Raw genomic sequence first — 18,788 nt, forward strand, 5'->3', positions numbered from 1 at the left:
TGCAATTTCTAGCCCTTGAGCCTCAGCGGACCTTGATACTGAGCCTCAGTATCAGACTCTGGCCCTGTATTAGGATCTCTTTCTGAATCGACCCACAGGTGGGTGGGTGGGTGTGTAACATATGAGGGGAATTTTTTGTACCTAAAATGTTATCAGCACACTTAAACATTAATTCTTGTCTGTCTATTCTTAGCTCTAATGGGCATCTTTTATGTTTTCCTTTAGAAAAATATATCTCTAGAGAGGATGGGGTAGGAGGGAAAGACAGAACTTGTTTTAGTACAAGCTCTCAGTAAACAGCTGTTTACATTGCTTTGTTAAATATCAGGCTTAGACTATGAGAAGGGGCAGAGGGAATTTATAAAGAAATCCTATTTTAAATTACTAATTGAACATTTCATATTTTGACTCCAAACTTTGTTCTTCAGAATAGCACTTGTCAGTGACCTCCTCGGCTCGAATTTCTATATGTTTCCAACTAAGCTGAGCTTGTGGTGCCGTCTTGTGTGTGGTGTTTTCAAAAAACAAAGCCCAAACTTGAACTAGTTACAGCTCAGCTGTGGAGAATTCCCCTTAAGTGTTCAAAACAACCTTGCATGTTAGGATTTGGCAAACTTGCATCCAGCCCATGAGAACCAAACGTATAGGTTTGATTTGCAAATACTTTGTCTAACTGAACCCAGTTGGATTTATGCATCTCATTCTATTCTATTCTATTCCTCTACTTACTTTAATCCAGAATAAATTCTAGGAACATGAAAATCACCATACCAGCTCAGACTGGTTTCCTGGTCCACTATCCTGTCCCTACACTTACAGTATCTAATAACTTACAGAAAAGTCCTATCACTCTTTATAATAGACAATCTTGTAATAACCTGCTCCTAGCAGTTTCACCATAACCCCTGTCAGTTAGTAATTGACTTGTATCTAAAAGTTTGAAGACCTACATATCCGTTGTATATTTTTAGCCTAGTTGTTGTATTACAGATGTTCATCAGTATATGCTTAGTTCCAAAATGGACTTTTTGTCATACAGAAAGTGGTCACAGATAAAATACAATGTAGACAGTGGGTTGTGGGTCTTTTTTTTTTCTTTGTGTTTAAAAGAAAGGAGTGGGGGGAAAGGGAAATCAATAGAACAAGATGAGAAAAGCAGGTGATATTTCCTACTGTGGGATAAAACTTGGATAAGCATAGAAATCTTGATAGGATTTTCCTATGACTCAATCAATTGTGCACTCTCTTCTGCTGCAGCGCTGCAAATTTGTAAGTGTAGCCAAGCCCTGATACAATTGCTGATTTAGGCTGTAAGCATGATCTTGCGATTTCATATTGTTCAACTTCTACTTTGCCTCTAACTTTATTTGTAGAATATCTTTGTTCTGTATGAATACATCTCTCTCTAGAAATAAGAGAACATGTGCTTATGCTTAAACTTTTTTAAAAAAATCTTTTAGTTTTAATTCAATTAAGACTCTTTACTTACCCGAGTTTATTTTTTTTACCTAGAATAGTCATGAGGCTCCAGTAAATTTCATGTGCAATGTAATGAACTACTTCTCAGAGTATGTCAATGTTTTTTCCAAAGAAAAGAATGGATTGTACGTCCCACTTTCCATCCTTCCTCATCTCTGATTAACAAATAGGCAATTACTGAGCAATTTAGTCAGCGGACAAATTTTATAAGTCAAAATATTCCTTGCACCATCATCAAAACACCATATATTAAGACCCACCAGTTCTGAGTGGTAAAGAACAGATAACTATCTTGGACCACACTTTCAAAAGAAGAAACCTTCTACTGTGGGTGCTGTTTGAACCTGCAACAGCATTGCTTATGCAAATTTTACATATATACATCTGTATACTTGTGCCTCTAAATACCATGTTGCATGCAGAAATCCGGGATAAGGTATATGCTCTGACTTACATTTGCCCTTTGTTTTGTAGGTACCGAAATGCAGATGGGAATGTGGGGGTATAGTTTTTCCCCAATAACACTTTTTTTTTTTTTTTTTTTTTTTGCTGGAAATGTTGGGTGTCAACCATTTTGAAATGTTACCTCCTTGTTTACAACAGACTGACAACATGGGTTGGGGATACCATGAAAAGCAATTAAATATCAAGGCCCTAACATTGAAATAGCCTTCAAAATGCATTCACAGGAAAACTTCTTCTAATGGCATTTTTGTAATGATTCTCAAATACAACTAGACTGTGGGGGGAACAATGCTTGAAGATAAAAAGCTGAAATTAAAGAATCACCATATTTTTCATAACTCCCCATCCCTTTTTAGTTAAGACTACTACAGAATAACATTGATTTATAACACTGAAGTATTAAAATGAATTCTTAATTGCCATATTTTTAATTTATGATAGTGACAGAATGCAGATGAGGTAACACTTAGCCCATGTCCTTGCTGACATAAGTGTGGTTATGCCAATTCTTTACATCACATTGGCAATCTGCTTAAAATGTTGCTGTTGAGAGAACAAAGGTAAGAAAAAAGATATGAGAGTTTTATCTATCATTATGTTTGTATCTTTTTTGGGAAGATCCAGGGCAATGTGCCACAAAAAACATGACCCAAACTGCAAACCCAGCAGGGTTGGGTAATTGAAGCTTGTGCATGCTTAATGTGTGGCTTACCTAAAACCCCAAGGGTTGACTATGCAAAAAGCAGATTGGACAAAGATTACTTAAGGGTTTTATACATTTCTACATTATAGATTAAGTGAACATGGGGTTTAAACTGGAGAAACACTGGACTAGAAACTGAAGAATGGGACTGAAGGAACCAACTAAAGGATCAGAGAAGGGGATGACTATCTATCATGGAAGGTAGAAGAACTTCCTTGTGCTCCAGAATGTGGTAATTTGACCCTATTTAACAATTCTGTCTTGTCTGTTTATCTGGCATAATGTACGTCTGTCTACACACTAAGTGACAATTCTGTCTGAAACTGTATAAATAAAAGCAAAAATTGATTCCACCTAATTGGGTGGATTTATGACTCATTTTCCAACTTTGACCACAATGCTGGTTTACACTGGAGTGTAAACTTGATAGAAACAGACTGTGGAGCATGCAATATGGCCACAAGGAGGCCTAAGGCACCTTTTTTACTCCCTTGTGCTAGTAACAGCAAAGGGAGGAGAGCAGCTTCCACAGTGTCGCTGTAGCCTCTGGCATGCAAATATGCAGCCTATGCAAGTGTGCAGCATTGCAGAGGGATTGGACAGAGCCAAGGGTCTAGCACCCCAGTGTGCTAGCTTGTATAGCTGTCAGTTTGCCAGGGGAAGGACCTGATGCAAGGTATTTCTTTGTTGGAATAGGGGGAACCCAGAAGGCGCACTGATTCAGTCACAGCCTGCTGCTCCAGGGAGAGAGCAATTATGTGTTGCCTCTTGCTTGGTGCTGGGAAAGTCTCAAAATAGAGCTTTTAATCATCACTATTTACCACTAAATGCTTTAAATCTGTAAAGACATAACCTTCCTCACTCTTTCTAGAACCTTTGTTTCCAAGTGAGAAACCATGTACAATCAACAGTGTACATGGTCAACATAATCAGTGGCTACCATTATATTGCAGTGACCACATTCAATCATGTGCTCAGGTTGTCAGTCAGCTACTAGTCTCTGCCTGGCAGGTTGGATAGAGTTCTGCATCCAGCTCCCCTTTAATAGCAGAGCTCTGACTTGCCCTGGCAAAAGGCAAGCAGGCCACACCACTGTAGATCAGTCTCATTTAATTACTGCACTAAGTAGTAATGTGAAGTACAGGTGCATTGTTACTATAAAAGTAAGGTAATGGCCACTGATGGAAACTCTGGTTGTCATGTACTTAGGGTGTTTGTTTCCCCCCATTACTTTTATTAAAGTCACTAACTGACATAGGAAGAAAATACTATAACCTCTATTCTGCTTATTACTGGGCAAATCCAAGCAAGCAATGCCTACCACTAAGGTTAAGATCTTGTCATGGGTATTTTTAGTAAATCATAGGCAATAAATAACAAATCACAGAAGCCTGAGCCCTCCAAGCTTGGGGTTGGCTCTGAAGCCCATCTGCCAAGGTGGGTTGGCAGCCCCACCACATGAGGCTGAAGCCAAAGCCTGAGTGGGGTTAAAGTCATGGGAGGCTGTTTAAGTCACAGAATCTGTGACTAAATCATATCCTTACCTACCACCAATAAAAATGTTTAAGAAGGTGTGTGTGTGTGTGTATATTTTTTTTAGGGACATTCCTTAGGGGTCTGATCTTCCTTCCTTTGAGGTCAGTGACTAAACATCTATTGAGGTATGTGGGAATACAATTGGTCTCTTTAGTCTCCCCAAGTTAGACTGCATTTTTCCCTCTTATGAAGATCTTAAATACAGGTTTTCCAAAAAGAGTTCACTTAAACTATCATTAGTCTAGGATACTCTTTCTACAATGAGCATTTTAAACAGATTCATGTCTCTCTCTAGAGAGAAATATCATAAGTAAATATATCCATTGCTGTCTCTGAAGTCTGTAGTTTGTTAGACACATTATATTCTTAAGATATTGATACTCCTTGCACTTATTAAAAATGTAACTTGTGAAATGTGACAGATTTGAGAGAGATTTGTATTTCTTTTTAAATTGAATCTTGAACATGCAATGAAGGAAAAAAGAAGCAGACATTGTAATTCTAAATTCTGGGCAAACCTCAAGAGCCAGCATTAATTGAAGACAGAGTCAGAGTGTCCTGGGATCTTCATATGTTTCATTATTCTTTAGCAGGCTGATTGGTAACAACTATCAATTTAAATCTCCCTATTTTATGCAGTAGTAACAAAGACCCTACATGAGACTTCTAATCAGTCAGTCTAGCCTTATCTTTCTAAGTTCAGAGACTAGATACAGAATAAAGCTCTGTTCCTGCAAAGCTAAAATTTATTCATGAATCATGTCATACATATGTCAATATAATTGCTGCCTATTATAACACTCCTCTTTTCAGTCAGGAAGCCAATTTCTCTATATGTAAGAGAGAAGACTTAGATATAATAATAAATGCATTGCACTCCAATAGAGTCTATCCACACTTTTCAAAATACTCTAAGATACTAGAACACATTTTATTCACAGGAGGCAATTCATGCTCAATATTTCATAGTAATATAGTTCTTAAAAACTAGAATAGTTCAGCTTTATAAAGAGCCTAGTTCCACCAGACTTAGAACCTTGCACTGATTTACAGCAGCTGATTCCATCACTGGAGTTATTGGACCTATGATAGTTTACATCAGTTGAGGATCTGCCCTTTTAGCCATTTAAGTGATCTGCTAATTCAAGACCCAGGTTCTATTAACTCTTACTGCATAGCCTCTGTGGAGTATGGCCTAACCAGGGTCTTGGAGACCTTGGTAATACAGCTCCAGTATAGGAAGGTGTTGGTATGCACTGGAGCAGGTAAGGGAACATGGCCTACAAGTGTTTTTGTTTTTTTGTTTTTTCTTTCTGATTCAAATTAAGTCTTGCATCTCATTGCCTGGATACCACAGTGATGGACACTCCTAGAAATGCCTATGGGTGGCTAGGCAAACTTCTTGGCAAAAATCTACTGGGGATAGGGTGACCAGACGTCCTGATTTTATAGGCACCGTCCCGATTTTTGGGTCTTTTTCTTATATAGGCTCCTATTACCTTCCATCCCCTGTCCTGATTTTTCACACTTGCTGTCTGGTCACCCTAACTGGGGAAAAAAATAAAAGGAAATTATTTACCTTTATGAAACTGATCAAATGTTTGGAAGCAAAGCACCTTTATTAACTGGCACAGATGGATTATTGAGGAACAGCAGCTGAGATTCTGCAGGGCCTCAAGTTTGTGCCTTCTGTATATTCTTTTCATATGTAGTCTCCTAGTCTTGAATCAGGTTTTTATGAACAATTAGGCAAGTCCAGATCCTGTTTGGGTAGTCTGCTGTTGACCACTCCCTTCCCAAGTTCTGAAGGGGGGAAAAAAGGTTGCAGAACTCCAAACAAATCTTTGACTTAATTGGGCTTGGCTACACTTACAAATTTGCAGCGCTGCAGCAGGGTGTGAAAACACACCCTCTCCACCACTGCAAATTGCGGTGCTGTAAAGCACCAGTGTGGTCAAAGCCCCAGCGCTGGGAGCACAGCTCCCAGCGCTGTACGTTATTCCCCACAGGGAGGTGGAGTACGGACAGTGCTGGGAGAGCTCTCTCCTAGAGCTGGCGCTTTGACTACACTTAGCGCTTCGAAGCGCTAAGTGTAGCCATTTATTTAAGTGCTGCTATGGTCCACCCTGACTATATGCAAGTGTCTAAATAACCAAAAACAGCACTGACACCAATAGACTGGTCAACTTGTCTGTGACCCATTACATTTTAATGCCTCCTGCTAAGTTATCAAGGCAACCTATTTGTATGTGACTTTCAAAGAAATGTAACAGACCTGAATCTTTGTTTCTCTGTATTGTTAGAGAATCAAGGGTAGACACTAATTGTATTTGTCTATTTGTTAAACTTGTAACAAGATATAGCTAATATGACCCAATTAGCATGTAGATGCTAAAATCCTGTTCTTGTCTGCTAATGGTTCATTACTATAGTCTATTGACTCAAGGTAGGAACTAATATTTACATTGTCTTCAGCTTAATTGATGATGCTATAATGAACTGTCCTGATAATTCAAATGGTTATTTGCCTTATGTTAATGAATCCAAGGGCCTGGTCTGACAATTGCTGACCAGAGACTTATCAGATGGCTTCAACTATAAAGGAACCTTCAGGCCCCATCTTTTTAATCTCAGATCTGTTTAAACTTTTGACAAGGAAAGTCTAAATCACAAGACTGAGGTCTCTGGGCTTACTCCAAATTCACCCTGGAATTCTCATGGAAGAATTTGAATAAACTCTGCACCTGGACTGCTAATTGGAGTATAACTTTTTAAAATTAATTCCAGAAAGACTTTTACAAATCATTAGCATCAACCAAAAGATAACTTTTTTATTATTAAAAATGTTATAAGCATGTATTTGGGTGAGGTCTGAAATATTCATTGACCTGGTAGGCAATGTGTCCTGTCTTTTGGGATTGGTAGAACTTTGATATGGTCAATAAGGTTTTCAGTAACCTCTCACTGTATTAGACTTGGCTGTCTAAATGGGACCCAAATGTTGGATTGCATAAAGGGACTGTATTGGACTTCTTGATAACCAGTGAGGTGTTGTAGAAGCTGTTTTTTTTACTAGCTTGGAATCAGATTATAGAATGGCCCATCATTTTGGGGGATTGTCTGCCCTATTCCCTGCAGTTTGCCCTAAGTAAGCATTCTCTGTATGGTCCCTTTAGGCACCAGAAACACCATGGTTGGTAGTCTTAATGTTACCCAGCTGTAGCTTATAAAAGTGTCTGTCTATTTTGGTGGTGCTGCTTCTATTCTAGAAAACAAAATTGTAATTCGTAGGAAGACTTTTTTTTTTTTCCCTCTGACTAAGATACTGTTCTCTAAGGCTTTGATTTAAGCTAGCCATGGGCCCAAGTCGCCAAATTCCGATCCAAACTTAAATGATTTCCCAGAGCTTGGTTGGAGATACTTCTGATTATAATGGGGCAAAGCAAAATCCATAGAGCTAGAGTTCAGCCATAAGGCTAGTTTCTAGAACAAGACATACTCAAAGTATTTCTTTTAAGGGATAGTGAGTGTTGGTTAGGTCTTATCCCTACCTATTAATGAACTCTAATTCATTCTCTTGCTGTCTTAATACTTTGCAGTTCAGTACTTATCAACCTCATCTTTATACTAAAGACTTGATGATTGTTTGCTCTACTCTTGGTGGACCTATAGAGGGAGTCTTCTCACTTTCCTGAGTTTGGGGCTGAAATAGACTTTGGTCTTATTATGGTCATGGCTGTGAAGTGTCTTAGTACCTCTAAGATATGAGTAGTGCTCTCAGTGCTAGAGCACACTTTATCTGAATATCTCAAAGTACTTCGTAATCCTTGGGAAAACATTTAGCCCTGGAATCTGAGGCCTCATCTGCGTAGTAGTGATTGCCTTTGTCTCCCACTCAAGCCATTAGAAATTGAGTGCTCGGCATCTTTGAGGATCAAGCTCTTAGTTGCTTACGTACAGTGAAATACCAGCCTTTGTTTTCTGTTCTATATGCTACCTAGTCTAAAATTGCATTTTAAAATCTTTAAACGCGATTTTGGGGGAGGAGAATGGGGGGAAGGAGAAGGGAAGACATCCTTTGTTCTTAACACCTTTTTTATTGATTTATTTTCTTTTAATGTTTTCTGCTTCTTGATACAAAAGCACTTTGAGATTTCATGAAAGGCACTATAAATAGGGAAGTTCTTGTTGAAGGGCTGGCCCAGATGGCTGATATACAAAGGCCAGATGACTTCAGCAGGCTGATGTAATATTCATGTTGCAATCTTGAGGTTCACCTTGAATTTCTGCATAAGGCTGTAGTTTCAAATACAAAAAAACCCCTCACTTGCACTGTAAATGGCAGAGAAACTATTTGATTAAAATACTATACTTTTACTTGAGCCAAAGTATAAGTTCAGTGAAAAAACTTCAGACAGACCTTAAAGGAGCCAGGATCATAAGTAAAGCTGCATATTTGTAGTGAAAGTCAGACAGATTCAATGACTTAGATATTTACTTTAAAAATAGATGATGGACATTTTGGAGAGTAAGATAGAGGTGCATATTTGATAATGATAAACAGGTGAATCAGTTTCGCCTGCAACATTGAGAGTTGACCAGCTTAAACTCCTGGGTTACATGACAGATGTACAGAGAATGTGAGTTTGGCAATAACCTTATAGGAATACAAATGACCGGAGTAGTGAGCACATTAATTTCTCCAGCAGTGCTATCTTACTCTATCAATCACCTAATGTATGGATTCTCAATGCATAGGTCTGGAATAAGCTCTTGTGGCGCTAATTGGGAAGGGGTCTTGGCAGAGGTGAATTAAGGTTTCGTGGGGCTTTGGGCCAGCACTGGGGGGGGGGGGTCCTTCACAGACTCTTCCACCTGCACCCCTGCCTATGGCCCCATGCAGCCCAACCTATTTGCTCCTTTCTGCGCGCCCCCCCCCCACTGTAGTCCTAAGACTGGAGAAGCACTGTCCTCCCTTCCACAGCCCCCTGGGCCATGGTTGGGAGTGAGAGCTCCTGCAGCCTCAAGGCCATGGCAGGGAGCTAGAGCTCTTCCAGTTCTGGGGCTGCAGTTGGGATGTGGGGGCTTCCCCACCTGGCATTCTGCAGGGGACTGGGGTCAGGGTGTGGGGGCTTCCCCTGGTGTTCCTGGGCATGAGCCCTATTGGCTAATCCACCACTGGGTCTTGGCTAGATCCCAATTAGAGGGGGGGGGTTACAATATTGGGCAGTCAAGAATCACTGACCTAATGCATTCACGTGCTATATTTTGGACTTGTATAGCACCAGGCATTGCACCTTACAGGCACTAAGCAATACTGAGTAGAGCTGATTGGAGATCCTTGGCTGAAATACAAATTGCTTGCTTGCTTACTCAGTAGAGGTATGGCTTTCCACAAGGTTGTGCTTAGCTAGCAAAACTGCTATAAATGGGGGCCGGGAAGGAAAAGGAATAAAAACCTGACAAAAATGCAGTCGTAAGGCTGAGTAAACAGGCGCATATTAGAATCCTTAAACTTCTATGCCTAGAACATCTTATTACACGTTCAATAACAAACATTTAGCTTTTCTTTTAATGGGAAAAGCATCAATTGAAAATGCAAATGTCCAAGGTAATATGTGTTTGTCTCTAAGATTTTTAATTTCATGACCTTTTGTGTGCTCAACTTCTCAACCTTAATATAGTATTAATGTCAGATTGGGCATGTAGGTCCAGTTGCTGCAGAACTCTTAAGAACATGCATAATCTGAAATCAATGGGATTATTCATGTACACAAATACCAGATCAGATTCTCAATTTTCCTCTTAAGAAAAGAGAACAAATAGTTTGTCAGCATTAAATGACTGCAAGTAACTTTCATTAAAGCTAAAGTCAAACTTAAGTGCTGAAAAGAACTTCTAGAAATAATAGCTCATGGTGGCAAAAATAAATGGCATCTGTAAGGGGTGAGACCCTTAGATGTGAAGGGTTATGTCTACACTGCAGGCAAAAGTATAAATAGAGTTTAAGTAGGTTATACTTGCACTACCTTTAATCTAGCTACTTATGCCTAAAAGTAGTCATGAAGCTGCACCAGCACAGACTGTACAAGCCCTCCCAGAACCCTGGCTACCTACTCTTGTTAGCCCACACTGGGCTCCATGTCTTCACTGATGTCCCTGGCCATGCTAACTATGTTATAGCTAGCATGAGTTTGCTTCCTTGGGCTGCAGTTGCACCGCAAGCATACCATTTAGCTGTAAGTGATGAGACTTAACATTAAAATGGTTCTGAGGCGTGAATTAACATTATGGGATTAATTCAATATCTAATTAAATCAACACTGTCCATGAGTTCAGAAAGCATCAGGCCCTATACCCCAGATTTCTTGCTTGTATGTGGATGTAGCATTCTGAAGTTTTTGTGCTTGGAATAATTATGATGCTTCTCAGTTAATTCCATCACTATAAAAAGCCATAGTTAACTGTAGTCACTCTCACTTAAATCTCCTAAGTGAGATTATGCTCCTATGCTGACTGAGACTTGAGTGATGAAAGCCTATTATGAGAAGGCAATCCCTCTGTAATTGAATGTTTTTCAAAGAGCTTTCCTTTATTCATCATAAGTGTGATCACAAGAGATACCTTCACAGATAAAAACATTCCTTTGGTTTTCATCTCATCTGATAAGGTAAAGATCTGATCTTCTGCATGATAAGAAGATCTCTGAGCCTTTATCTCCAGGAAAAAGCTACTTCCAAAGCTATGTTGCACAATGACAGTTCCTTAATGAATCTTCCTCCCCTAGGCCATCCACCCATGATAACAGAAGGCAGACTTCTCTTAATAATGAGGAATTCTTAAGCAATCTTTTCCAGTTTGTAGGAAACCTTCTAATGGGCAGTGGAATATAATATAATAAAAATCTTTGAACCATGTGTCTTTTGAGAGAAACAAGCAGTAATGGTGGTGTTGGGGCATCACTTCAAGGGCTTTGGGGTTACCATAACAAAGATGTATTGTTTGGCGTGGAGCAGTTTGTTAGCCTTCCTCAGAATTACTCCACAATTATTCTCATTTAATTCACTGAGACCACTTCTGGAGAAAGGTATCATTCAGCATGACGGAGGTTGGCAGAATTAGCCCGAACAGTGACAGCGCTGTTAAAACTGAATGTTTTAAGGAACTATAAGGGAAGTAGAGAAGATTCTAATAGACTTGGTCTGTTTTGTGCTAGTAATAATGATGAGGATCCTTTTGTTTTTCATTTAAAAACTAGTAGAGTAGCTGACAGCTGCTTTTTTTTCTCCTAATGAACTGACATCCTGATTTCAGCATTCTGTATGAAGCAAAATTATTTCTTCCAAACTCACAGCTTAACATTATCAGTAAGAGTCGGGTGTCTTTTTTTTGTTTTTTAAATAAACGCAAGCTAGTAACGTTGTAGAGAAAATAAAACTCGTACCCTTGTAATATTGCATCTCAGCTCTGACTCATCTGACACTGTCTTTATGATCCCATTTTCTGCACAGTTAATTCTGAAGTCACCTTAATTACTTTGCAAGTTGAAATAAAGTCCTGCAAATGCTCATTTGTTGTATGCGAGAGTGCAGGAGCAATATGGTCCGCTCTAACAAACATGGAAGTAACATTTTGACATGCCCTTCCACTTGTCAAAGTTGTGTCCTCTTACAGTCATTAGGTATTATAGGGAATGCCTAGCCCCCAGTAATGAGAGGGTGAGCATGAGTTGAAAGAGAAATCTCTCTCAACAATCAAAAGTACTAATGCTAAGAAGAAATATAATTGAATGGCAAACTTTCTTATTTTTTTTTTTTTATCATGGAACTACCTGTATAAAACCATACCTGAATTTCAGGTATCTCATAAAAAATGACTGAAGCACTTCAATGGCACAAGGGTGCATCTTTTGTAAGAAATGTATCCTCCTCCATCTGGCACCCCATCACTGTGAAGTGATGCATAAAAAGTGGGGCAGATCTGTACCCCATTCACCTTTTGAGGCTTGTCAAGCCTGGGTAGATCCTTTAAAAAGGGAGGATCAGGCTTGTAACTCAGAACTCCCTGACCCCTGAAAGAAGGGATGTGTGTGACTGCAGAACTAGTCTGAGGACTTTGGCCACCCAAGCCATCTCAAAAAGGGGAAGGCAAGTACGTTACCTTTTTTGGCTTCCCAAAAGCTTTGATTTTGGCTTTCCCCCCCCCCCCTTTGGCGGGGGTGTAACAGAGGCATACGGACTGCATTTGGACTACTTTAACTTCCATGTCACAGCTTGTGACATGCTATCTACTGATATCCATAACACAAGGGTTATGGAAGGGAACTGGGAAACCAAGAATAAGGGAAATATACATAGGAACCATGAGATCTGCTACTGTGGCTATCAATGATGCAAACTACCACATCAGAAGACTGATCAGACATGCCATATTAAGGCCTGGTCTATACTAGGAGTTTATGTCAAATTTAGCAGCGTTAATTCGACTTAACCATGCACCCGTCCACACCAGGAAGCTAATTAGTTCGACCTAGAGGGCTCTTTAGTTCGAATTCTGTACTCTTCCCCGACGAGGGGAGTAGCGCTAAATTCGACATGGCTATGTGTGGATGGAAATTGACCTTAGTAGCTCCGGGAGCTATCCCACAGTGCACTACTCTGTTGACGCTCTGGACAGCAGTCCGAGCTTGGATGTTCTGTAGCCACACAGGAAATGCCCAGGGAAAATTTGACACGCTCCGGCGCCTTGTGGCTGTTCTGCAGGACCGCAGGCAGGAGGACAGAGCCCCCCTGCACTGTATCTGCAACCGCCCTCCCCCGCCACAAAGTCCCAAACCCCCCTCACCCAAAGTAACAAGAAGGAGGGGCGACAGGGGCCGTGAAAACTGTCACTGCACCCCTGCAAAGTGCACAAATACAAGAAGGCTCTCATTCCCTAAATGTTGAAGTCCTTCCCTTCCTGGCTCACTGAAGCCCCAATCCCAGTTTCATCCCTTAACTGTGTAGTTGATTATTAAAAGTAGTTTGCTGTTAATTACTATTTCCATCAAGTTTTTCTACAGAAGACTGTCCTATGCAATTAACAACCCCCTTCCCCCCCCTCCACCCTTCACAGACAGTCACCTTTACCAGGGTACAGACACGGGGGCAGGATCAACAGCAGGTCACACACACAGTGCAGTCAGTAGGCACCCTGGTCGGTCTGGGAGGTGTTTTCCATGTTCTGTGTGGGTGGAGGGTACGTGGCTTTGTGGCATGGGAGGGCGGTTACAGAACTTATGCAGCGGTCCTTGTCACGGACCACAGAGCCATGCAGCAGGGGAATCTGTAACCGTCCTCCCCCGCCACAAGGTCACGTAGCCCCCACACACAGAGTCCCGAAAAGGAGGGATGGCAGGCTCCATTGAAACAACCAGTCTGGCACTGCAGACCGCTCTAGGAGCAGGAGCCTGTCATTCCTCGAGTGTAGAAGCAGTGTTAACATCACTGCACACCCTACACACCACAGTCTGTGTCCCTGTTTCAACCCTTTAATGCAAATTCATTAATAAAGAAAACGTTGTTAATTAACAATGTTCCGTTAACTTTATTTTTAAACGTGTGTTGGAAGGGGGGAAAACGTGGTGAACGGGGTATGTAACCGCAGAAGAAAGTCAACAGTAACTGAAGCAGGGGCAGGTTCAGCTTCTCTGTAAAGAAACTGAACAGTCACAGGTTACCCTGCTCCCTGAAGAACCTAGCTTTTAAAGCCTCCCGGATGCACAGCGCTTCCCGCTGGGTTCTTCTAATTGCACGGCTGTCTGGCTGAGCGTAATCAGCAGCCAGGTGATTTGCCTCAACCTCCCATCCCGCCATAAAGGTCTCCCCCTTGCTCTCACAGAGATTGTGGAGCACACAGCAAGCTGCAATAACAACGGGGATGCTGTTTTCGCTGAGATCCGAGCGAGTCAGTAAGCTCCTCCATCTCCCCTTGAGACGTCCGAAAGCACATTGAATGATGACAGTTACCCAAGACCACCCTTGACACATTTCCCCCCCCCCCCAGCATGCATTGTGGGGAAATCCCAGAATTCAAATGGGCTGCGGGAACTGTGGGATAGCTTCCCACAGTGCACCGCTTCCAATGTCGACGCTTGTCCCATTAGTGTGGACTCACAAAGTCGAATTAGTGTCCTTAGTGTGGACACACAAATTCAACTTTGTAAGGTCGATTCCACAAATTCGAATTAAGTTAAATCGAACTAATCTGGTAGTGTAGACATACCCTAAGATGTCAATACAATCAGCTATTTCTCTTGTCACAGATACATAGGAGGCAGGCTTCACTGATTTTTGGGGGGAATAAGCCACTGCATGAAAAGCATTTTCTTCCTCAAACCACCAAACTGGCAGACCTAGTACTCTCCTCTAAACTATGCCAGTCCTGCAGGTTAACAGTGGGTGTATCTCAGGCCATGAGTCCCTTTGAAACATCCCCCTGGGATATCCAGTCCCTGACATTGGCCACTCGCAGAAATACCGTCTGCTGTCCCCAGGGAAATAAACACCAGCTTGTAAAACGCAGCTGAGGAGCAGCACTTTGCTTAACACCACAGCACTAAGATACTTGTAGTGAAAACAGGATTAAGTTTATTCCCAAAGAATCAAGTGATATTCTAATCAAGAGTAAGGCTATTGGAAATTGATTAGAAAGCATGTTCTGATTTTTGTGTTATATGTAAAGACTAAACTTATCTTTGGAGGAGATGAAATTTCTTCATACGGGAGGCTAGCCATGTTGCCAACAATGGTTCGCTGAGATTGAATATTCACAAATGCGAAATTCACTGCCCATTTACTTCCTAAGTGCAGCACGGGGTGTGTGTGTGGGGGGCGGGGGGGGGAGTTGTCTACTTTGCCTTCTACATATATCCCTCCCAAACTGTGTACACTCACACAGGTTATTCCCCTATAGCTTGTTTGTTTCTGTGTGTTGCTTCCTTGTTACATACAGCTCTTCACTGACTTTGTATGTAAACAGATATCCATGGTAGCTTACAATACTAAATTAGCATCTTGACAGAGAGGAGAATAAACATTTATTGTCTGTCAGACAATAGTTTCCTCCTCGCCCCCCACTCCGCTGGTGCCTCATACCTTGATACATTGAAAATGTTTTAAAGTTGTATGTATACACATACATTTCACAATGATAGATCCTAGCTTTCATTTAAGACCTCTCATGATTTACTTTGAACCAGAATGTACATACTAGGATCAGAACACCCCTGTAACCTCCTTGCCAGTTGGCATGAAGGGGGCCTTGGGTCACAGTGTGATTCCCAGCTTGAGGAGATGTACTCACATGAGTTTTCACCAAGTTAGCATGCTAAAAATAGAATGTAGCTGCTGCTGCTGTGCAGCAAGCAGTGGGTGGAGCTAGATACCTTAAGTATGTGCCTAGGGTACTGGATGGGCATGTATTTGGGGCAGGTAGCTCATCCCACCTCTTGTGCTGCAGTAGCTATGCTATTTTTGGCATGCAAGCTTGATGAGAACTATTGTGAGTTTATCTCCTCAAGATGGGAATCACACCCCCAGCTTGAAGTGTTGGCATCCCTCGAGGTGTATGCTTTTGTCACTTTTTTGGCTGCCCACACAAGGGTAAGAGTCCAGCAAAATCTATGACTCAACATCTACAAGCAAGGAACCTTTAGCCAATTATCAAGTCCAGTGATGTTAAGAAGCTAAGCTAAGAAAACCAATGACTAAGCTGTTCAACCACATCCACCTTTGTGAAACTGAATGAAACATGCTGCATAAATATCTATCTTCTTGGGTTTGCTTTTTTCCAATTTTAATAGTACAAGACTGCCTCACATTAGCATTTAAGCATTGTTTTGGGGGTCTTTTAACTCCAGCAGATGACTCGGTATGTGCATATCTATCAGAAGAGCACTAGCAGAATAATTTCTCAAACACCTACAACAGCCCTAAATTTAAAAAATAAATAAATAAATAAAAAGCTGTCCAAAAGACCACACATTTTATGGGTTAGGAGGAGTTGTTGTTGTTATATTAAATCATGCTGGCTTTGCACCAATTATTTGCTAGTTAAATGCCATAAGCAATGTCCTATTAAAATGTTTCATGTAACCCTGTGTTTGGGGGGGGACACAGAAGCGAGACTATCACAAAACCACCTATAATTTGGGTAAGATGCCTATAATTGGCAAGAGAGCTGTAATCTTAACAGTAGCTTCAACCTGGGAGTGATTTGGGCCTAAAAGCAAGTGTATCCACTGCAATGTTCCAACAGTAAAGCCAAATGTGCTAAAATATGTTTCAATAGCAATAACAACCTCTCTTCTTTCCTTCTCATCTTCTCCACCATATGCTGGGCTGGTATAGAGGATACTTTAGAGAGAATCATCTTTTGTACAAATTTTAAATAAATACTTTTCTCTTTGCTGCTATATCAGATGCGGAATTCAGTTTCTGAGAATTAATAGCAGCAGTTATGACATTTATTTTAATACAACTTCTGGTTTTATCTGTTTTTAAAAGTAATGTTTACAAGGAAGGCAAATAATTTTAAGTCTGGATGGACAGAGATGTCACGCAGAAGACTGTTTATAAGTCAAACTCAAAGTATTTTTGGCATTCCTGATGATAATATTAAGCACTTAATCTTCTACCATACCTATTCTCTGCTCTTGCAAGGTTCACTCATGTTTCTGTGATATTGGCATGTTGACATTCTGTGGCCTTGATGAGTCTTATTCCTTTTACTAGTGATGAGTGTCTTTCTGATATATTGAACTTTATTGCCCCCTAATTATTTTCCATCATTTAAAAATTCTAGGAAGTATGGCAAATACCCTTTTTATACTCCATATAGTGAATGTAATTTTGGGAAAAGAGCGGGATCCAAAGAACAATTACAGCACAATTACACAGAAGAAATATAAGTGGAGTGGCAGGTTCCCTCTGATGCTGACAGACCAGATGCCAGCCCATGTGAAGGTCCCTAGGCCTACCTGACAAATACATAGCTGGAAACTGGTTTCCTTCTCCCATGTGTTCGTATTGTTAAGATAAGTTTTGGACTTGTATCAATGTGCTTAGTATTTAGACTTTATGAAGTGCTTGTAAGTTGCTGCATTCATTAATCTCCCATATCGCCAGGGCTGGCGCTTCCATTAGGCAACCCTAGGTGGTACACACACACCCCACACACACAGTGTATATCTCCTTACTATATGTTCCATTCTATGGAAGTGGGCTGTAGACCACGAAAGCTTATGCTCAAATAAATTTGTTAATCTCTAAGGTGCCACAAGTACTCCTGTTCTCTGTTTAGAGTTGAGCAGATCAGAGATGGCAGGATTGTTCCCAATGCTGCTGCTTATAGCTGCAGACAGCTTGGTGAGTGTCACTGGCACAGCATACATTTTCACCTGACTAAGAATCGGTAATGCAGACTATTTTGTGATGCTCCATTGTTTAAACCAATGATCCTTGTTTTGAAATGAACCTTCTACTTCCCATGTGTATACACACACAATCCAGTTACATTGATTTACACAAGGTAATTGCTGGTCATTCATTATAACAGAGCTAGATAATGGTTTCATGCAGTGTGTATATACACATCTTTGATATTAAGGTTGATTGAGTACAGGATATAGACAGATGAAAATAATACCATTAACATTTTCCTTGATGGCTTATCAACAAAAGTGAATGGATTGTGTGGTCTAGTCCATTTAACAACCCTTGAATTGCCCTGATTACTTTGCAATGCCTCCTGATATGCTTGGCTTGCCAATTACAGAACCAGTTTCTCTTCCCTTGGCTTTCACACCTCAGCTGCTGGAACAGGGCCCCATCCTCCCTGATTGATCTAACCTCGTTATCTCTAGCTTGCTTCTTGCTTGCTTATATATACACACCTGTCCCTGGAAATTTCCACTGCTTGCATCCGAAGAAGTGGGTATTCACCCACGAAAGCTCATGCTGCAAAACTTCTGTTAGTCTATAAGGTGCCACAGGATTCTTTGCTGCTTCTACAGAACCAGACTAACACGGCTACCCCTCTGATTCTTGATATGCCGTTAAAGTTTACACACAGGTGAACTAGCCTGCTAATTTTAACCCTAGATGGTTTGTCAGTGTCATAGCAACCACACTAAAGAAGTACTGCATTCTATGCTGCACAGAACAAATGGGGATGCAGTCGAAGAATAGTTTGCCTACATATTTTCCTTTTCTGTTTTAACAAATTAAAGAGGGGAAAATGATTCTGAAGCCACGTCCCCATGCAAGAATGGAAAAAAGTTTCTTGTGGCAAGATACATTGGACACAAGAGCCCATCACCTCTGCTCTTGGAGATTTAGTCTGGGAGACTGTCACCTCCAGAATTAAGTTGATACCAGTAATATACAGCTTGATGTTAACTATTAGGTGTAGTTTTACTCCAGGATATAAGAGCCATGCTCGTGGGCATAAAGGAACACTCCTACAGGGGAAGACTTAATGATTTTTAAAATTTCAGACAAATGAGCAAAGAATATACTCAGTTAACACTTGAAGAAATTTACATGAAGTTCACCAGTTGCATATT

At 40.7% G+C, this 18,788-nt stretch overlaps 1 long non-coding RNA gene across 5 annotated transcripts in view; it reads left to right on the forward strand.

Annotated features, from left to right (window-relative positions):
* The window catches only part of LOC120408452, a 151,376-nt gene that overhangs the window by 2,226 nt on the left and 130,362 nt on the right, over positions 1-18,788 (forward strand). For 2 of the 5 annotated variants that reach the window (XR_005600700.1, XR_005600701.1), the window contains exons 2-3: positions 2,386-2,504; positions 2,737-2,879. This is a non-coding gene — a long non-coding RNA (uncharacterized LOC120408452). Of the gene's footprint in view, positions 1-2,385; positions 2,505-2,736; positions 2,981-3,343; positions 3,472-4,247; positions 4,309-18,788 lie in introns of those variants that run through there. The other 3 variants (XR_005600699.1, XR_005600702.1, XR_005600698.1) reach the window with 3 other exon arrangements.

The sequence above is a fragment of the Mauremys reevesii genome, linkage group 6 (assembly GCF_016161935.1).
Source record: "Mauremys reevesii isolate NIE-2019 linkage group 6, ASM1616193v1, whole genome shotgun sequence".
Lineage (NCBI taxonomy): Eukaryota > Metazoa > Chordata > Testudines > Geoemydidae > Mauremys > Mauremys reevesii.